We start from the raw sequence: 23,112 nt of genomic DNA, 5'->3' as shown, positions 1-23,112 counted from the left end.
GAGTAGGGCTAGCTTGCTAGCTACTTCCAGACACAAATGAGAGAACAGCTCACTCTGACCATTTTACTCGCCCTAGCAGAGCTGTTTAGGCTGTTTTTATGTTATCCAAAACGTTGGTGACTGCAACTGTGCTGCTGGCAACAATTTAATTATGCTTTTTTGCCAACGTTTACTGACACCGGCCATATTCAACGGGTGTTGAGTGTTCGCAAATTTGTGAATTATTCTGCGCTCTGGCACATTCAGACGAGAGTGCCCTGAAATCGGAGTAGATAGCCAGAGCGAATTTACCAGCTATGTCTATCGACAGTTGTCGCAGTGACATCATTAACATTCTATTGAAATAGTTACTTGCATTGTGGAGTCGTTTGTTTAGACATGTAGCTAGCTAGCTAAACAATGAACCATAATCCCAACTAATAACGTTACTACCCTGCATGAATATGTAGCTAGCTAGCTAAACAATGAACCATAATCCCAACTCATAACGTTACTACCCTGCATGAATCTGTAGCTAGCTAGCTAGCTAAACAATGAACCATAATCCCAACTCATAATGTTACTACCCTGCATGAATCTGCAGGTAGCTAACCAACCAGGTTCAATGTTAGCTAGCTAACATTAGGCTATAACTAGCAATGCAAATGGCTCTGAGATATGAATAATATTACTACAGGTTCAATGTTAACTAACTAACATTAGGCTATAACTAGCAATGCAAATGGCTCTGAGATACGAATAATATTGCTACACAGATCATACATGTAACGTTAGCTAGCGAGCCAGCCAGCTAACGTTAGCTAGCTTGCTAACAGTACATTTTAACTTGAAATGAAAATGACTTTCTGACTAAATTTGAAACGTGTAGTATCTGAAAATGTAGCTAGCTAGACTATCTTACCTTTATACATGGATGGATGCTTCACCCTCTCTGTCATGGATGCCATGGTTGCCCTTAGTTTGAAGATATAATCCGGAGACAGTTGTTTTATACAACAGCCTTCTGTGTGTTCTCTTTTCGACTCTGTCTGCACATTTGAAATCAAATGCCAGAATGTTCTCCATCTCCTTAGTTATCATACTCCAATTCCACTGATTTCAAAACTAGGTCCTCCAGAAAGTGGAGAGCAACACGTATGCAGTTCTACTACGTGATATCTTTCAAATAAGCCATGTTAGAAAGGATTACCTACACATACTGACCAGCTCATGTTATAGACAGAAGTGTGCAACATGGCAGACCAATCCGAACTCATCTCTCGGGATGTCCAGCCCACTCATTATATCAGCTAATCATGGCTAGCGGGAAGGTTGCTGTCTTTTTCCGTGGCTGAACCAACTATGCTCATAATTTAACAATTGTATTCGTATTTACAGATGGCATACACATTTGTTATTAAGGCACATGAAAGTTCACATGTTCCAGAAGGCATTTCTGCCAAAAAACGCATTTTGATAAAAAACAAAGTTTATATTCAAATGGCTCTCCTGTGAAATAGTGACGTGAGACATACGCCTAGTTTCCTGAAACGAGTCACAAATAACCTATCATTTCCGTTCTCAGAGCGTTAATAACACCTCTCAGGAAAACTTTAAAGGAACCAGAGTAAAACGTTCTCAGAACCTCCCTGCAACCTAAAAATAAATGTTCCCAGAACAGGAGAAATGTTCACTTCTGTTCGCAAAACGTTTAAAGGAAACGTATTACTTCGTTCCCACAATCATTGTGAAATCAAAAACATACATACCCAGGCAGGGGAGGATGGATATAGTCCGGTAGAAGTTGGGATCAGTGATCTCACCACCTTTTGAACAGTTGTTGAACATATGCATATTTCAAGTCTTTGGGGATGGAGGCAGACTCCAGAGATAGGTTGAGGAGATGAGAGAGGGGAGGAGATGACAGGTGCAGCTATTTTTAGGAAGAATGGCTTGATTCCATTGGCTCCAGTAGGCTTCTTCACATCGATTAGACAAAATGTAATTATTGGATTACATAAATTGGAAATTAACCAAGACTTATAAAGAACTGATATTGGCAAGATGGAGGGAATGTTGGAACATAACTAATGAAATTAGAGTTAAAATTTGCGCTTAATCCAGTATAAACTAATGTATATAATTTATTAAACAGGAGACAAAATTCACAAATTCTACAGCACAACGGCAGAGTAATGTCTTAAGTATTAAATTAATAGTGCTCAATAATCCATGCCTTCTGGGAATGTTATAAAATCCAAAAGTTATGGGCGGAGTTAGAAAGTCATCCGTCAGAAGTATTACAATGTAAATGTACTTTGAATCCGTCTGTCTGCATATTTGAAGACATGGCATATGAGGGTGCAGCGAGATACCCGATGGGTTGGACGATACTTTTCTCATCAATCATCTTTAAAAAACGTATACTTAAAAACTGGAAATCAACCATTCCTCCATCGTTAACACAACTGAAAGGTCAAATACTGTATTATCTAAATGTTGAAAGTGCTTGGGCGATGGAGAGAAACAAAATGGTGCAGTTTGAGGCAATGTCGCGGAGAGTGATGCTGGAGATGGGGGTGTGAGCATAAAAAATCTAATACAAAAAATTAATAAATTGAAAATTAAAAAGTAATGAGTGCACCAACATGAGTTTTCCATTCATATAACCTGTACGATTTATTGCCACAGTATAATTGCTGTCTTAAATGAGAAATGACTTTATTTCAGTTGTACTGAATGATTGTCAAATAGTTAAATCCCCCCTTAGTCTGCGCAGTTACCAGGTTTTATTTCTACTGAAGATAAAACCCCGTAAAGAGCTTGGGCATTTTTGGGAGAAAGCGGGACTAAGTTAACACTGACCTCACATGTAGCTCTGCTTTTAGGGAACGTGACATTTTGGTAGCAATTGAGATCAGCTGTGCAGATGATCACTCACACACACACACATACACACACACACACACACACCAAGCTGACCATTCTATTGTGTTTTCAGGGATCGGTAACACCAATACATGGACATAACAACAGCTCTTTTATGCCATGTCATGTCATACAATGACTAGACCCAGGAATTATGTCTGACCGGGTGACGTTTTTCAAAAGCTATATCACTACGGCCCTACGTTTTTCCATGTTAGGTCACGTGGTCAGGAAAAAGGCATTATTCCTAGCTGTCAAACCTATTATCCTTTGTAGTAGATCAACCAATCTGGTTTGAATGCTTGAAAAAATCAATTTCCTTGTTAAAGGCTTTCATCCATGCTAGATCAAACAATGTTGGGGTGATACACAAAGTTGAATTTAGACTTTGAAGGCAATTTTCAAGGGGTCAAATTGATATAATGGAAATAGTAATAGGTTTAGGTGAAATATCCTGCAATTCTTAACAAAAATGGAGTGGATTATCAAACATAAACACTTAGACTATGGAATGGATGCATCAATAGTTACTTTTCATACAGTTACTATGCTTTAAGACATGCAAATATACAGAAAATATGAAAATTCAGATGTGTTCAGCTACAGTTGTTGTCTGTAGCCCGCTAAGGACCATTCTCAGATGATAGACCCTCTCAGAAAACTGTGGGAGACCCTACTGAACCAGGATAACTTTACCTCGTAAGAATCTGACTTTCTGGGCCAGAGTTATTGAAACTGTAATGCCATTTCTAAGTGGTAAAATGTATGTACAAGCAGCCACAGATTCTGACCAAATTTACTGAGTATATCAATACAAACTGACTATTTAATAATGTATACATACTTAGACTTTGGATTATAGTTACTTTTGGCATAATTATTATGCTTTAAGGCTTAAGCCATGCATATACACAGGAAAAGCATGTGCGTAATTTTCTCAGACAGTGTAAATCCCCTCTAACTACTCAGAAAGACATTTCTGAACAATAAGCACTTTACCTTGTGAGGATCGGACATTCTGAGGCAGAGATATTGGCGAGATATTGGAACTACTGCTGTCAAAGTTGACAATGTTGAGGTAATGATAGATTTCGTCCATATTCATATTCACGTCCATATGACTAACATCCGAATGTATACTTAAATATACAGTGGGGGAAAAAAGTATTTAGTCAGCCACCAATTGTGCAAGTTCTCCCACTTAAAAAGATGAGAGAGGCCTGTAATTTTCATCATAGGTACACGTCAACTATGACAGATAAAATGAGGAAAAAAAATCCAGAAAATCACATTGTAGGATTTTTTATGAATTTATTTGCAAATGATGGTGGAAAATAAGTATTTGGTCAATAACAAAAGTTTCTCAATACTTTGTTATATACCCTTTGTTGGCAATGACACAGGTCAAACGTTTTCTGTAAGTCTTCACCAGGTTTTCACACACTGTTGCTGGTATTTTGGCCCATTCCTCCATGCAGATCTCCTCTAGAGCAGTGATGTTTTGGGGCTGTCGCTGGGCAACACGGACTTTCAACTCTCTCCAAAGATTTTCTATGGGGTTGAGATCTGGAGACTGGCTAGGCCACTCCAGGACCTTGAAATGCTTCTTACGAAGCCACTCCTTTGTTGCCCGGGCGGTGTGTTTGGGATCATTGTCATGCTGAAAGACCCAGCCACGTTTCATCTTCAATGCCCTTGCTGATGGAAGGAGGTTTTCACTCAAAATCTCACGATACATGGCCCCATTCATTATTTCCTTTACACAGATCAGTCGTCCTGGTCCCTTTGCAGAAAAACAGCCCCAAAGCATGATGTTTACACCCCCATGCTTCACAGTAGGTATGGTGTTCTTTGGATGCAACTCAGCATTCTTTGTCCTCCAAACACGACGAGTTGAGTTTTTACCAAAAAGTTCTATTTTGGTTTCATCTGACCATATGACATTCTCCCAATCCTCTTCTGGATCATCCAAATGCACTCTAGCAAACTTCAGACGGGCCTGGACATGTACTGGCTTAAGCAGGGGGACACGTCTGGCACTGCAGGATTTGAGTCTCTGGCGGTGTAGTGTGTTACTGATGGTAGGCTTTGTTACTTTGGTCCCAGCTCTCTGCAGGTCATTCACTAGGTCCCCCCGTGTGGTTCTGGGATTTTTGCTCACCGTTCTTGTGATCATTTTGACCCCACGGGGTGAGATCTTGCATGGAGCCCCAGATCGAGGGAGATTATCAGTGGTCTTGTATGTCTTCCATTTCCTAATAATTGCTCCCACAGTTGATTTCTTCAAACCAAGCTGCTTACCTATTGCAGATTCAGTCTTCCCAGCCTGGTGCAGGTCTACAGTTTTGTTTCTGGTGTCCTTTGACAGCTCTTTGGTCTTGGCCATAGTGGAGTTTGGAGTGTGACTGTTTGAGGTTGTGGAAAGGTGTCTTTTATACTGATAACAAGTTCAAACAGGTGCCATTAATACAGGTAACGAGTGGAGGACAGAGGAGCCTCTTAAAGAAGAAGTTACAGGTCTGTGAGAGCCAGAAATGTTGCTTGTTTGTAGGTGACCAAATACTTATTTTCCACCATGATTTGCAAATAAATTCATAAAAAATCCTACAATGTGATTTTCTGGATTTTTTTTCTCATTTTGTCTGTCATAGTTGACGTGTACCTATGATGAAAATTACAGGCCTCTCTCATCTTTTTAAGTGGGAGAACTTGCACAATTGGTGGCTGACTAAATACTTTTTTTCCCCACTGTACATACTTGGAAAATGGCAATGTCCATCATTACAATTAATTTGATATTTGCTGATCGTAATGACATACAAATACACAGGCTTTCTAAAGCATTGGGTGCCATTTGTGCTGAGGTACTCCAATGGCCTTTCAAGAGGAATTTAGCCACCCAACACTTCATCAAACTTTAGAGGGTGGATAAATTCAGATAAAATGGTATCACAGAGCACGTCATCAAATGCTTAATGTGTATTTATTTGTGTGTCATACAGTAAGTAAGGGATAATCAACAAGGGGCTATGTGTTCTATGGAAAATAATGCATAACGTGGAAGGTTTATGCCACGACAAGCTAGCGAAGTGGCAATAACCTTCCACGGAGTTTCATTATTTTCCAGAGAACGCATACAGCCCCGAGTTGAGTATCCTGCATATACCACGGCTATAATTTAACATATTTGCCGCTAGAACCATCAGCAAATATCCAATAAATTGTCAAGATGGAAGTTGCCATTTTCCAAGTATGTATATTTAATTACACATTAGGATATTAGGCATTTGGAAGTGAATATGGACGAAATCTATCATTACCTCAACATTGTCAACTTTGACTGCATTAGTCCCAATATCTCTGCCTTAGTTCGAATATCTCTCCAATATCTCTGCCTCAGAATGTCCGATCCTCATGTAGCACATAGGGTAAAGTGCTTAATGTTCAGAAGTGTCTTTCTGGGTAGTTAAAGGGGATTTACACTGTCTGAGAAAAGTATTTTTGTTTGCTAAAGTCCAAGTTTGACCAAAAATGATGGAACATATGCTTTTCTTGTGTATATGCATTGCTTAAAGCATAATAATTATGCCAAAAGTAACTGTTTATTCAATATTTGTTATAGTAAATAGTCAGTTTGATATGCTCAGTAAATTTGTTCAGAATCTGTGACTATCCTATTTGGCTGCTTGTACATTTACCCCTTAGAAATGGCATTAAAGTTCCAATATCTCTGGCCCAGAAAGTCAGATTCTAATGAGGTAAAGTTTTCCTGGTTCAGTGGGGTCTCTCGCGGTTTTCTGAGCAGGTCTACATCATCTAAGAATGTTCCTTAGTGGCGCTACAGACTACAACTGAAGCTGAACACATCTGAATGTTCATATCTTCTGTATATTTGCATGTTTTAAAGGATAATAACTGTATGAAAAGTAAATATTAATGCATCCATTCCATAGTCTAAGTGCTTATGTTTGATAATCCACTCAGTTTTTGTTGCGAATTTCACAATCACCCGACCTCAACCCAATTGAGATTGTTCTGGATAAGTTGGACCGCAGAGTGAAGGAAAAGCAGCCAACAAGTAATCAGCATATGTGGGAACTCCTTCAAGAATGTTGGAAAAGCATTCCAGGTGAAGCTGGTTGAGAGAATACCAAGAGTGTGCAAAGCTGTAATCAAGGCAAAGGGTGGCTACTTTGAGGTATCTAAAATATAAAATATTTTGGTTACTACATGCTTCCATATGTGTTATTTCATAGTTCTGATGTCTTCACTATTGTTCTAAAATGTAGAAAATAGTAAAAATAAAGAAAAACCCTGGAATGAGTAGGAGTGTCCAAGATTTTGACTGGTACTGTACATTATTTACACTACCGTTCAAAAGTTTGGGGTCACTTAGAAACGTCCTTGTTTTCGAAAGAAAATTTAAAAAATGGTCCATTAAAATAACATCAAATTCATAAGAAATACAGTGTAGACATTGTTAATGTTGTAAATGGCTATTGTAGCTGGAACCGGCTGATTTTTTATGGAATATCTACATAGTCGTACAGAGGCCCATTATCAGCAACCATCAATCCTGTGTTCCAATGGCACGTTGTGTTTGCTAATCCAAGTTTGTCATTTTAAAAGGCTAATTGATCATTAGAAAACCCTTTTGCAATTATGTTAGCACAACTGAAATCTGTTGTGCTGATTAAAGAAGCAATAAAACTGGCCTTCTTGAGACTTGTTGAGTATCTGGAGCATCAGCAATTGTGGATTCGATTACAGGCTCAAAATGGCTGGAGGAGTGCTTGATTCCATCTGTCAAGCATGGTGGAGGCAATGTGATGGTCTGGGGGTGCTTTGGTGGTGGTAAAGTGGGAGATTTGTACAGGGTAGAAGGGATCTTGAAGAATGAAGGCTATCACTCCATTTTGCAACGCCATGCCATACCCTGTGGACGGCGCTTGATTGGAGCCAATTTCCTCCTACAACAGGACAATGACCCAAAGCACAGCTCCAAACTATGCAATAACTATTTAGGGAAGAAGCAGTCAGCTGGTATTCTGTCTATAATGGAGTGGCCAGCACAGTCACCAGATCTCAACCCTATTGAGCTGTTGTGGGAGCAGCTTGACTGTGTGGTACGTAAGAAGTACCCATCAAGCCAATCCAATTCGTGGGAGGTGCTTCAGGAAGCATGGGGTGAAATCTCTTCAGATTACCTCAACTAATTGACAACTAGAATGCCAAAGGTCTGCAAGGCTGTAATTGCTGCAAATGGAGGATTATTTGACGAAAGCAAAGTTTGAAGGACACAATTATTATTTCAATTAAAAATCATTATTTCTAACCTTGTCAATGACTACATTTCCTTTGCATGTTGCTATATTTCATATTCAAACTCATTTCGTGTATGTTTTCATGGAAAACAAGGACATTTCTAAGTGACCCCAAACTTTTGAACAGTAGTGTACATGCACACTTCGACTGCTAAACAATGGCCTTACAAATCTACATTTCACATGACATCCTGCCTAACTTTGTGTATCACCCCATCATTGTTTTAACTTTGTGTATCACCCCATCATTGTTTGACCTAGTATGGATGACAGCTCAAGCACCTTTTCCAGGTTTTCTTCTCTACCATAGGTTAGTATGTGTAGAATACTCTATGGCTGCCTCTGTATTTACAGCATTTGTGTTTCTCCAGGTCGAGATGGTGCTCCTGGCTCTAAAGGATTTAGAGGAGTCAAAGGTCTTGACGGTCCACCAGTTCCACAGGTGACTTGACCTGGACTGACAGACATTATGGAATCACCCCAGATTCAGATACAAATTCTTTATGTAGGATGTTTTTACATTGTATGGGGGAGTGTTTTTTCTAATGATTTTTTTGGGGTCACGTCCTCTGTCTTTGTATCTGTAGGCTCCCTATGGTTTACCAGGTGTACCAGGCTCTACAGGGCCCAAGGGGGAGAAAGGTCCTATGTCCCCAGGAGACAGGGGACCTGTGGGCTCACCCGGGGCTCCAGGAGTTCCTGGGAGCGATGGGACTGACGGGGTCCCTGGATTCCCAGGACTGAAAGGCCAACCTGGGCTAAAGGGCAACCCTGTGAGTGTGATCCGCTCCACCTCCACCATTACATACTGTACAATTCGTGCCAATGACTGGAGGATGGTCATTGTAACTCAGTAATATCTGATTAAGGATCAGAACCATTGTATTAGTGAATAGCGTGAGCATTCTGTACACTGATTTGGGACCTGACCACACGGTCTTAATAGGCTATACTCTTGGCTGTTGTTATAGCCTGTAACTAGTGCCTGTGGATTTCCATGGCCAGACCATGTGATTTGGAAAAACTTGGAGGCCCTACCCATGATGTATCCAGAGTTAACTTTTTGGTGTCTGTTTGCTGTAGGGACCTCCGGGGCCCAGGGGTGATCGGGCGATGCCGGCTCTCAGGGTGTGCATGGATGAACAGGCCAGATGGGGACTCAGGGCCCCCCAGGTGTGGGGCCCTCAGGGAGCCCTGTACAGAATGGTAACCTGGGGGTGCATGGCCTGCGAGGGAGACCTGGAGATCCAGGTACAGTAAGATAATGATGTTTTCAAGAGAAAAAGCAACCTATTTCACAGAATGTGTGAGTGTGTCTCACTCTTGTCTACTTCGTATCTCACTGCTGCCAAGCGCCCTGAGTTTTCTATGACTCTTCTCACTGTTGTCTCGCGCTCATCTCCTCCTGCAGGAGAGAAAGGCTCAGCAGATGAGACGATAACAACCACAGGAGACCCAGGACTGAAGGGAGAGAAGGGTCTGCAAGGCAACCCAGGACCATCAGGTGAGGGCTTTAGCCATGAGCTATGGGGGAGTTTCTTGGCATTAGCAGAGAATTGATAGGATCACTGGCTTGGTAATGGTGTTAGTATGGTCTTTTAGCATACATTCTTATCCACAGCAAATTACTTAACTATCAACATGTGGCCCATGTGGGAATCCAACATGCAGCCATGGTGTTGCCAGCACCAGTTTCTAACCCATTGAAATATTGTATAATTGCCTATATGTTTTCAGGGAATCCTAGTATAAATGGCTATCCTGGCAACTTCGGCGCCAAGGAGGATAGAGGTCTGTCTGTCCGGGGCCCTCCTGGCAACACTGGGCCTAAAGGTGAGAATGACTTCACTATCCAAGAACCCTAGCTCTGTTGTATCCTGGTAAGATCCTAGGTGGGCAACATAGCGTGTAGAGTTTTGTTCCAGCCCAGCACTAACAACACACCTAATTCAGGTAATCATGATAATTTGAAGACAGCCATTAGGTGAATCACAGGAGTTAGAGTTGGGCTGGAACAAAAGCCTGCACACATTGCACACCCTGTATTACAGTTTTACTCCATTGCATAGAAGTGTTTTTTGGAACTGTGGTCAATTTTTTTTTTCTTTTGACAGGGAAGACATATTGAGCCATAGGTATTTTTTCCAAATGTGCCCTGTATAATACAATATAAAATGCACAATAATACTATATATATATTGTGATGTCACGAGAGGCTGTGTCCTGGAGGGACGTTACATCCCCCTGAGGTGGCTGCAAACCCAGACAGCTATGGCTCCATCTGCTGGTATGGTCGGGAACTCCACCCCTCTATGGCCAATCTTCCCACGCAGCTGAAACAAATGAGGAGCTGATGAGCTGAAGGTTTGGGAAGGGAAGAGACACAGTCTCCAAGCTGGGCTCTCTGGAGGACAAGAGTGCTGCACGTCCACTTCCATGAGGAATATAAGGATTTGGAGATACTTACCTTTGGGGAAATACTCACCTTTGGATATATGCACCTGTGGAAATACGTGTGGGACATTTGGAAGGACGTTTTGCTGGGTTGGCCACTAGCTGCAACGTGGAATACAGTAAGGCTGGGGAAAAGTTATTTGAGCGAGGGAGAGTTATGATTTTGGATGTGGAAGAGACATCCCTGAACTGTTAACCCTTAAGAGCCACCAGAGAACAGAATTGTGTTATAATTTCGTTAGTTTCCCAAGACCTTTAATAAAATCCTTGTTTTGGTTGAACCTGGTCTCCTTGCACTACTTGAGCAATCCCGCTGAAAGCTGTGTAGCCTCTCGTGACATCACAGATGGTGGAGAATACGGGCACGCTCAAGCGTTAATAGTGCATGTCAGAGGAGGATACCGAAGGTTTGATCACCCAGTTTTCCAAGTTGGCCGTAGGCTCCCGCCGACTGAAATGGAGGACATATTGAAAGCCCTTGTTGCTGGCCAGCAAGCCCAGATGCAAGCAAACGTGGCTCTCTTGGAGGAGCAAAAGAAAGCCAACCTTCTGAAGGCAGAGGAATTGCAGTTGCAGAGACAGAGGGTGGTCCAAAATACCCGCCCAATAAAGGCAAGTGACTTTATATCTAAGATGGGAGCTACCGATGACATTGAGGCATACCTGCATGCATTTGAGGCCACGGCCACTAGGGAAGCCTGGCCCAAGCAACAGTGGGTTGGTCTGTTAGCCCCCTTTCTAACCGGGGAATCGCTGAATGCTGTCCGGGACCTGGGCCCTGACCAGGTTACTGACTATGATGCCCTGAAGTCTGAGATCCTCAGCAGATATGGACTCACAAAGTTTGGTATGGCCCAGCGCTTTCACAGCTGGACCTTCCAACCAGACCAACCTCCTCGGGCGCAGATGCATGAACTTGTCCGAATCGCAAGGAAATGGCTGGATCCGCAGAGGAATACAGCAGCGGCGGTGGTGGAGGCCGTTGTGGTGGATCGTTACCTACGCGCCCTGCCTTATGAGGCAAAACGGTTCATCAGTCAACAGGCCTTGACCACGGCTGATCTGACCGTGGAAGCTGTGGAAAAGTACCAGGCCACAGCGGAGATGCTGAATGCTTCCCGAAAAGACCCCAGGAGTGCGGCCCCACCCCAAATGGGAAGAACCCGTCCAAAGGACCCCAAGGTCTCGAACCCAGCCACGTCAGGACTTATCCCGGCTCCAGGGGGAGCCAGAAACCAGGCGGGTCCAAGAAGAGTACACCAGGAGGGGGAAACTCGACAGTGTTACCGGTGTGGGGAGATGGGACATATCTCCTGGCAGTGTGGGAAACCAGCCGATGAACCTATGCCCACTGCGGAGTCCTCCAGCTCAGCACCCACACACCGTTTTGCCTCGCTCTTGGGAGTCGTAGATGGCGGCCCAGATCAACCCCCCCACCTGCCCGGTAACTGTGAATCACCATGATGTGGAGGCCTTACTGGATTCTGGTAGCCGGGCCACCCTGGTGCGTAAGGATTTGGTGGGCCCAACGTGTCTGACCCCGGGGAAAGTCCTCCCAGTTTCCTGTGTCCATGGGGACACCAGAGAATACCCCATTACTGAACTTACAATGACCAGCACACGGGGAACCATACACACGACGGCGGGGGTGGTTGATTCCCTCCCCGTCCCTGTCCTAATTGGACGAGACTGCCCAGCCTTTTACCCACTCTGGAGAGAGTCTCAGGAGAGGATAACCCGAGTACCTCGGAAACGGAGAGGCAAGACTCATCCTGGGAAGGCTCCGGTGCAATCCTCCGAGTTACTCACTCCCGCCCGGGCTCTGATAGGGATGGCAGGTGCCCAGACCGACACAGAGACGGAGCTACAGAATCTGGACAAAGAACTGTCTGGTCTGAAGGGGACCGCTGAGAGGTATCGTTTGTTAAAGCAACAGTTAGACATGAAGACAGAAGAGTTAGATATCCTCCAGGCTAAACTCCAACAGAGCTCCTTCCCTAAGCAACAGGAGGAGCTGGAGAGGCTGCGCAGGACCATCGAGGAGTGTGAGGAGACCCTGCGCAGTAGTAAGGAGGTCCAGAAGAAGGCAGAGGAGAAGTACAAGGTGTTGGAGAACAAGATGAAGAATGCGGAGGCAGAGAGAGAGAAGGAACTGAAAGCTGCTCAACAGAAGCTAAACTCTGCTAAAACCAAGGCTGATGCGTTCAGTAAGAAACTCAAGGAGAGACAACAGGAGGCTGAGTCCCTGGTCCTAGAGTTGGAGGAGTTGAAGAGAGAGCAGTCTGGCAAGCACCACGGCAATGCGGACGCCCTCTCCCGGCGTGATGCCTTCTTCGCTGCCTTTACCCGACGAGGACGTCGGTCCCGAGGAGGGGGGATGTGTGATGTCACGAGAGGCTGTGTCCTGGAGGGACGTTACATCCCCCTGAGGTGGCTGCAAACCCAGACAGCTATGGCTCCATCTGCTGGTATGGTCGGGAACTCCACCCCCTCTATGGCCAATCTTCCCACGCAGCTGAAACAAATGAGGAGCTGATGAGCTGAAGGTTTGGGAAGGGAAGAGACACAGTCTCCAAGCTGGGCTCTCTGGAGGACAAGAGTGCTGCACGTCCACTTCCATGAGGAATATAAGGATTTGGAGATACTTACCTTTGGGGAAATACTCACCTTTGGATATATGCACCTGTGGAAATACGTGTGGGACATTTGGAAGGACGTTTTGCTGGGTTGGCCACTAGCTGCAACGTGGAATACAGTAAGGCTGGGGAAAAGTTATTTGAGCGAGGGAGAGTTATGATTTTGGATGTGGAAGAGACATCCCTGAACTGTTAACCCTTAAGAGCCACCAGAGAACAGAATTGTGTTATAATTTCGTTAGTTTCCCAAGACCTTTAATAAAATCCTTGTTTTGGTTGAACCTGGTCTCCTTGCACTACTTGAGCAATCCCGCTGAAAGCTGTGTAGCCTCTCGTGACATCACAATATATATACAGTGGGGGAAAAAAGTATTTAGTCAGCCACCAATTGTGCAAGTTCTCCCACTTAAAAAGATGAGAGAGGCCTGTCATTTTCATCATAGGTACACGTCAACTATGACAGACAAAATGAGAGAAAAAAAATCCAGAAAATCACATTGTAGGATTTTTAATGAATTTATTTGCAGATTATGGTGGAAAATAAGTATTTGGTCAATAACAAAAGTTTCTCAATACTTTGTTATATACCCTTTGTTGACAATGACACAGGTCAAACGTTTTCTGTAAGTCTTCACAAGGTTTTCACACACTGTTGCTGGTATTTTGGCCCATTCCTCCATGCAGATCTCCTCTAGAGCAGTGATGTTTTGGGGCTGTCGCTGGGCAACACGGACTTTCAACTCCCTCCAAAGATTTTCTATGGGGTTGAGATCTGGAGACTGGCTAGGCCACTCCAGGACCTTGAAATGCTTCTTACGAAGCCACTCCTTTGTTGCCCGGGCGGTGTGTTTGGGATCATTGTCATGCTGAAAGACCCAGCCAAGTTTCATCTTCAATGCCCTTGCTGATGAAAGGAGGTTTTCACTCAAAATCTCACGATACATGGCCCCATTCATTCTTTCCTTTACACGGATCAGTCGTCCTGGTCCCTTTGCAGAAAAACAGCCCCAAAGCATGATGTTTCCACCCCCATGCTTCACAGCAGGTATGGTGTTCTTTGGATGCAACTCAGCATTCTTTGTCCTCCAAACACGACGAGTTGAGTTTTTACCAAAAAGTTATATTTTGGTTTCATCTGACCATATGACATTCTCCCAATCCTCTTCTGGATCATCCAAATGCACTCTAGCAAACTTCAGACGGGCCCGGACATGTACTGGCTTAAGCAGGGGGACACGTCTTGCACTGCAGGATTTGAGTCCCTGGCGGCGTAGTGTGTTACTGATGGTAGGCTTTGTTACTTTGGTCCCAGCTCTCTGCAGGTCATTCACTAGGTCCCCCCGTGTGGTTCTGGGATTTTTGCTCACCGTTCTTTTGATCATTTTGACCCCACGGGGTGAGATCTTGCGTGGAGCCCCATATCGAGGGAGATTATCAGTGGTCTTGTATGTCTTCCATTTCCTAATAATTGCTCCCACAGTTGATTTCTTCAAACCAAGCTGCTTACCTATTGCAGATTCAGTCTTCCCAGCCTGGTGCAGGTCTACAATTTTGTTTCTGGTGTCCTTTTACAGCTCTTTGGTCTTGGCCATAGTGGAGTTTGGAGTGTGACTGTTTGAGGTTGTGGACAGGTGTCTTTTATACTGATAACAAGTTCAAACAGGTGCCATTAATACAGGTAACGAGTGGAGGACAGAGGAGCCTCTTAAAGAAGAAGTTACAGGTCTGTGAGAGCCAGAAATCTTGCTTGTTTGTAGGTGACCAAATACTTATTTTCCACCATAATTTGCAAATAAATTCATTAAAAATCCTACAATGTGATTTTCTGGATTTTTTTTTCTCATTTTGTCTGTCATAGTTGACGTGTACCTATGATGAAAATTACAGCCCTCTCTCATCTTTTTAAGTGGGAGAACTTGCACAATTGGTGGCTGACTAAATATTTTTTTCCCCCACTGTATATACAGTACCAGTCAAAAGTTTGGACACACCTACTCATTCATATTTTTACCTTTTTGTACATAGTAGAATAGCAGTGTAGAATAGCAGTGAAGACATTAAAACTATGAAATAACACATATGGAATCATGTAGTAACCAAAAAAATCTAAATATATTTTATATTTAAGATTCTTCAAATAGCCACCCTTTGCCTTGATGACAGCTTTGCACACTGTTGGCATTCTCTCAACCACCTGGAATGCTTTTCCAACAGTCTTAAATGAGTTCGCACATATGCTGAGCACTTGTTGGCTGCTTTTCCTTCACTCTGCCATCAGACTCATCCCAAACCATCTCAATTGGGTTGAGGTCGGGGGATTGTGGAGGCCAGGTCATTACATTTTACATTTACGTCATTTAGCAGACGCTCTTATCCAGAGCGACTTACAAATTGGTGCATTCACCCTATAGCCAGTGGGTTAACCACTTTACAATATATATTTGTTTTTTAAGGGGGGTAGAAGGATTACTTTATCCTATCCCAGGTATTCCTTAAAGAGGTGGGGTTTCAAATGTCTCCGGAAGGTGGTGAGTGACTCCGCTGTCCTGGCGTCGTGAGGGAGCTTGTTCCACCATTGGGGTGCCAGAGCAGCGAACAGTTTTGACTGGGCTGAGCGGGAACTATGCTTCCACAGAGGAAGGGAGCCAGCAGGCCAGAGGTGGATGAACGCAATGCCCTCGTTTGGGTGTAGGGACTGATCAGAGCCTGAAGGTACAGAGGTGCCGTTCCCCTCACAGCTCCATAGGCAAGCACCATGGTCTTGTAACAGATGCGAGCTTCAACTGGAAGCCAGTGGAGTGTGCGGAGGAGCGGGGGTGACGTGAGAGAACTTGGGAAGGTTGAACACCAGACGGGCTGCGGCATTCTGGATGAGTTGTAGGGGTTTAATGGCACAGGCAGGGAGCCCAGCCAACAGCGAGTTGCAGTAATCCAGACGGGAGATGACAAGTGCCTGGATTAGGACCTGTGCCGCTTCCTGTGTAAGGCAGGGTCGTACTCTCGGAATGTTGTAGAGCATGAACCTGCAGGATCGGGTCACCGCCTTGATGTTAGCGGAGAACGACAGGGTGTTGTCCAGGGTCACGCCAAGGCTCTTCGCACTCTGGGAGGAGGACACAACGGAGTTGTCAACCGTGATGGCGAGATCATGGAACGGGCAGTCCCTTCCCCGGGAGGAAGAGCAGCTCCGTCTTGCCAAGGTTCAGCTTGAGGTGGTGATCCGTCATCCATACTGATATGTCTGCCAGACATGCAGAGATGCGATTCGCCACCTGGTTATCAGAAGGGGGAAAGGAGAAGATTAGTTGTGTATCGTCAGCGTAGCAATGATAGGAGAGGCCATGTGAGGATATGACAGAGCCAAGTGACTTGGTGTATAGGGAGAATAGGAGAGGGCCTAGAACTGAGCCCTGGGGGACACCAGTGGTGAGAGCACGTGGTGCGGAGACAGCTTCTCGCCACGCCACTTGGTAGGAGCCACCGGTCAGGTAGGACGCAATCCAAGAGTGAGCCACGCCGGAGATGCCCAGCTCGGAGAGGGTGGAGAGGAGGATCTGATGGTTCACAGTATCAAAGGCAGCAGACAGGTCTAGAAGGACAAGAGCAGAGGAGAGAGAGTTAGCTTTAGCAGTGCGGAGAGCCTCCGTGACACAGAGAAGAGCAGTCTCAGTTGAATGACCAGTCCTGAAACCTGACTGGTTTGGATCAAGAAGGTCATTCTGAGAGAGATAGCAAGAGAGTTGGCTAAAGACGGCACGCTCAATAGTTTTGGAAAGAAAAGAAAGAAGGGATACTGGTCTGTAGTTGTTGACATCAGTGGGATCGAGTGTTGGTTTTTTGAGAAGGGGTGCAACTCTCGCTCTCTTGAAGACGGAAGGGACATAGCCAGCGGTCAAGGATGAGTTGATCAGCGAGGTGAGGTAGGGGAGAAGGTCACCGGAGATGGTCTGGAGAAGAGAGGAGGGGTTGGGGTCAAGCGGGCAGGTTGTTGGGCGGCCTGCAGTCACAAGTCGCAAGATTTTATCTGGAGAGAGAGGGGAGAAAGAAGTCAAAGCATAGGGTAGGGCAGTGTGAGCAGGACCAGCAGTGTCATTAGACTTAACAAACGAGGATCGGATGTCGTCAACCTTCTTTTCAAAGTGGTTGACGAAGTCATCCACAGAGAGAGAGGAGGGGGGAGGATTCAGCAGGGAGGAGAATGTGGCAAAGAGCTTCCTAGGGTTAGAGGCAGATGCTTGGAATTTAGAGTGGTAGAAAGTGGCCTTAGCAGCAGAAACAGATGAAGAAAATGTAGAGAGGAGGGAGTGAAAAGATGGCATGTCGGCAGGGAGTTTAGTTTTCTTCCATTTCCGCTCCGCTGCCCGGAGCTCTGTTCTGTGAGCTCGCAATGAGTCATCAAGCCACGGAGCTGGAGGGGAGGACCGAGCCGGCCGGGAGGATAGGGGACACAGAGAGTCAAAGGATGCAGAGAGGGAGGAGAGGAGGGTTGAGGAGGCAGAATCAGGAGATTGGAGGGAGAAGGGTTGAGCAGATGGAAGAGATGATAGGATGGAAGAGGAGAGAGTAGTGGGAGAGAGAGAGCGAAGGTTGCGGCGGCGCATTACCATCTGTGTAGGGGCAGAGTGAGTAGTGTTGGAGGAGAGCGAGAGAGAAAAGGATACAAAGTAGTGGTCGGAGACATGGAGGGGAGTTGCAGTGAGATTAGTAGAAGAGCAGCATCTAGTAAAGATGAGGTCAAGCGTATTGCCTGCCTTGTGAGTAGGGGGGGACGGTGAGAGGGTGAGGTCAAAAGAGGAGAGGAGTGGAAAGAAGGAGGCAGAGAGAAATGAGTCAAATGTAGACGTAGGGAGGTTGAAATCCCCCAAAACTGTGAGGGGTGCGCCATCCTCAGGAAAGGAACTTTTCAAGGCGTCAAGCTCATTGATGAACTCTCCAGGTCATCTGATGCAGCACTCTGTCATTCTCCTTCTTGGTCAAATAGCCCTTACACAGCCTGGAGGTGTGTTGGGTCATTGTCCTGTTGAAAAACAAATGATAGTCCCACTAAGCCCAAACCAGATGGGATGGCGAATCGCTTCAGAATGCTGTGGTAGCCATGCTGGTTAAGTGTGCCTTGAATTCTAAATAAATCACAGACAGTGTCACCAGCAAAGCACCCCCACACCATAACACCTCATCCTCCATGCTTTACGGTGGGAACTACACATGCAGAGATCATCCGTTCACCCACACCGCGTCTCACAAAGACACGACGGCTGGAACCAAAAATCTTCTTATTTTTGTCCTTTAGTAGTGGTTTCTTTGCAGCAATTTGACCATGAAGGCCTGATTCACACAGTCCCCTCTGAACAGTTGATGTTGAAATGTGTCTGTGACTGTGGGCTGCAATTTCTGAGGCTGGTAACTCTAATGAACTTATCCTATGCAGCAGAAGTAACTCTGGGTCTTCCATTCCTGTGGCGGTCCTCATGAGAAACAGTTTCATCATAGCTCTTGATGTTTTTTGCGACTGTACTTGAAGAAACTTTCAAAGTTCTTGACATTTTCCATATTGACTGACCTTCATGTCAATGAAACTGATTGGCTCAAACGCATTAAGAAGGAATGAAAATCCACATATTAACTTTTAAGAAGGCACACCTGTTAATTGAATGCATTCCAGGTGACTACCTCATGAAGCTGGTTGAGAGAATCCCAAGAGTGTGCAAAGCTGTCATCAAGGCAAAGGGTGGCTATTTGAAGAATCTCAAATCTCAAATATGTTTTTATTTGTTTAACACTTTTTTGGTTACTACATGATTTCATGTGTTATTTCATAGTTTTGATGTCTTCACTATTATTCTTCAATGTAAAGTATAGTAAAAATAAAGAAAGGCCCTTCAATGAGTAGGTGTGTCCAAACTGTTGACTGGTAGTGTATATATAGTGTATATATAGTGACTTTGGAAAGTATTCAGACCCCTTGACTTTTCAACATTTTGTTACTTTACAGCCTTATTCTAAAATGGATTAAATAAAACACATTCCTCAGCAATACCCCATAATGACTAATTGAAAAAAGTGTTTTAGAAATTTTTGAAAAGGTATTAAAAAGAAAAAAAAGAAATACCTTATTTACATAAGTATTCAGACCCTTTGCTATGAGACTCGAAATTGAGCTCAGGTGCATCCTGTTTCCATTGTCATCCTTGAGATGTTTCTACAACTTGATTGGAGTCCACCTGTGGTAAATTTGTTTGATTGGACATGATTTGGAAAGGCACACACCGGTCTATAAATGGTCCCACAATTGACAGTGCATGTCAGAGCAAAAACCAAGCCATGATGTCGAAGGAATTGTCCGTAGAGCTTAGAGACAGGATTGCGTAGAGGCACAGATCTGGGTAAGGGTACCAAAAAATGTCTGCTGCATTGAAGGTCCCCAAGAACACAGTGGCTTCCATCATTCTTAAATGGAAGAAGTTTGGAACCACCAAGACTCTTCCTAGAGCTGGCCGCCCGGCCAAACTGAGCAATCGGGGTAGAAGGGCCTTGGTGAGGGAGGTGACCAAGAACCCGATGGTCACTCTGACAGAGCTCTAGAGTTCCTCTGTGGAGATGGGAGAACCTTCCAGAAGGACAACCATATCTGCAGCACTCCACCAATCAGGTCTTTATGGTAGAGTGGCCAGATGGAAGCCACTCCTCAGTAAAAGGCCCATGACAGCCTGCTTGGAGTTTGCCAAAAGGCACCTAAAGACTCTCAGACCATGAGAAACAGGATTCTCTGGTCTATGAAACCAAGATTGAACTCTTTCGCCTGAATGCCAAGCGTCACGCCTAGAGGAAACCTGGCACCATCCCTACTGTACTCCTGAGTGGCGCAGTGGTCTAAGGCACTGCATCGCAGTGCTAACTGTGCCACTAGAGATCCTGGTTCGAATCCAGGCTCTGTCGCAGCCGGCCGCGACCGGGAGACTCATGGGCGGCGCTCAATTGGCCCAGGGTAGGGGAGGGAATGGCCGGCAGGGATGTAGCTCAGTTGATAGAGAATGGCGTTTGCAACGCCAGGGATGTGGGTTCGATTCCCACAGGGGGCCAGTATAAAAATAAAAAAAAGTATTCACTGTAAGTCGCTCTGGATAAGAGCGTCTGCTAAATGACTAAAATGTAATGATGTAAATACTGTGAAGCATGGTGGTGGCAGCATCATGATGTGGGGATGTTTTTCAGTGGCAGTTACTGGGAGACTAGTCAGGATCGAGGGAAAGATGAATGGAGCAAAGTACAGAGAGATCTTTGATGAAAACCTGCTCCAGAGCGCTCAGGACCTCAGACTGGGGCTAAGGTTCACCTTCCAACAGGACAACAACCCTAAGCACACAGTCAAGACATTTCAGGAGTGGCTTCAGGACAAGTCTCTGAGTGGCCCAGCTAGAGCCTGGATTTGAACCCTATCGAACATCTCTGGAGATACCTGAAAATAGCTGTGCAGCGATGATCCCCATCCAATCTGACAGAGCTTGAGAGGATCTGCAGAGAAGAATGGGAGAAACTCCCCAAATAAAGGTGTGCCAAGCTTACTTATGTAAATGTGGTATTTCCATTTTTTATTTGTAATACATTTGCTAAAATTCCTAAAAAACAGTTTTTGCTTCGTCATTATGGGGTATTGTGTGTAGATTGATGAGGGGGAAAAAACAATTTAATCAATTTTAGAATAAGGCTGTAACGTAACAAAATGTGGAAAGGTTCTGAATACTTTCCGAATGCACTGTATATATACACTACCGTTGAAAAGTTTGGGGTCACTTAGAAATGTCCTTGTTTTTGAAAGAAAAGCAATTTTTTTGTCCTTTAAAATAACATCAAATTGATCAGAAATACAGTGTAGACATTGTTAATGTTGTAAATTGCTATTGTAGCTGGAAACGGCTGATTTTTAAAGGAATATATTTTATTTAGAAAACAAGGACATTTCTAAGTGACCCCAAACATTTGAACGGTAGTGTATATATATATATGCAACGATTTTACGGAGTTACAGTTGATTTAAGGAAATCAGTCAATTTAAATAAATGATTTAGTCTCTAATCTATGGATTTCATATGACTAGGCAGGGGCCCACCCACTTTGGAGCCAGGTCCACACACTGGGGAGCCAGGCCCAACCAATCAGAATTAGTTTTTACCCACAAAAGGGCTTTGTTATACAGACAGAAATAGTCCTCAGTTTCATCAGCTGTCTCGGTGGCTGGTCTCCTGCAGGTCTCCTGCAGGTGAAGAAGAAGGATGTGGTGGTCCTTGTCTGGCGTGGTTACACGAGTTCTGCAGTTGTGAGGCCGGTTGGACGTACAGTACTGCCAAATTCTCTAAAACGACGTTAATGGTAGAAATTAACATTCAATTCAAAGGCAACAGCTCTTTTGGACATTCCTGCAGTCAAGCATGCCAATTGCATGCTCCCTCAAAACTTGAGACATCTGTGGCATTGTGTTGAGTGACAAATCTGCATATTTTAGATTGGCCTTTTATTGTCCCCAGCACAAGGTGCACCTGTATAATGATCATGCTGTTTAATCAGCTTCTTGAAATGCCACACCTTTCAGGTGGATGGATTATCTTGGCAAATGAGAAATGCTAATTTACAGGGATGTAAACAAATTTGTGCACACAGTTTGAGAGAAATAAGCTTTTTGTTCAGTATATATACACATATATACACACACATTAAAATATGAAATGTCCAAATACTTTTGCCAATCTTCTGATCACTTTCTTGCCTTTGTATCTGGATTGCAGATCATAGACGCCCTTTTGCAAAACTATGAATACAAATGGCATCAGTGATGCAAAATACAATAATTGTTTTGTTTCCAGAATATTAACACAAAGTTTTCATTAAATTTTTTTACATTTTAGTCATTTAGCAGACGCTCTTATCCAGAGCGACTTACAGTTAGTGAATAATTTTTTTTTTTTTATATACTGGCCCCCCGTGGGAATCGAACCCACAACCCTGGCGTTGCAAACGCCATGCTCTATCAACTGAGCTACATCCCTGCCGGCCATTCCCTCCCCTACCCTGGACCAATTGTGCGCCGCCCATGAGTCTCCCGGTCGCGGCCGGCTGCGACAGAGCCTGGATTCGAACCAGGATCTCTAGTGGCACAGTTAGCACTGCGATGCAGTGCCTTAGACCACTGCGCCACTCAGAAGACAAATGTGCAAATGTGTTCACTATTTCCAGCAATTAGTAAATACTAGTGCACAACATTCTAAATCACTCCATCAGTGCTATATAGGGTATAAATCAGGGCCCAGTGCCTAGTGAAAGTCTACACACCCTTTACAGTCTTTACATTTTGCTGCCTTAAAATTAAATGATTAGGACAAATATTTGATTGATGTGTATGTAAACGTTTAGTGAAAATGCATTAAAGGAGAATCATTCTAAACCTTTTGATATTTTCTTTTTCCAATTTTGATCATCATGATTTAGTGATATTGATTTAATTAGATTTTTTAAAAGTCAGACTAATTTCTGTTTTGTCAGCTTGACTCAAGAGGTATGCATTGTTGTGTTAATATTTTGTGTAGGTAGTTATTTTGATGTATTTGCTTAATTAACGGTATCTTATAGTTTTGATAAATGTATTTGCTGTTTTGAGAAGGCAACTACATTTTGAAAATGCATTTTATATTTTGCAAAAGGTCACAGATCTTCAAACTACATTGTTCCAAAAAATGCTTGTACGCTATTGAGAAAAACTGTAGATGGAGCTCATGTACAGATTCAGTCATGAAAGACTG

This window comes from Coregonus clupeaformis, chromosome 19, assembly GCF_020615455.1.
Source record: "Coregonus clupeaformis isolate EN_2021a chromosome 19, ASM2061545v1, whole genome shotgun sequence".
Lineage (NCBI taxonomy): Eukaryota > Metazoa > Chordata > Actinopteri > Salmoniformes > Salmonidae > Coregonus > Coregonus clupeaformis.
This window is presented reverse-complemented; position numbering follows the sequence as displayed.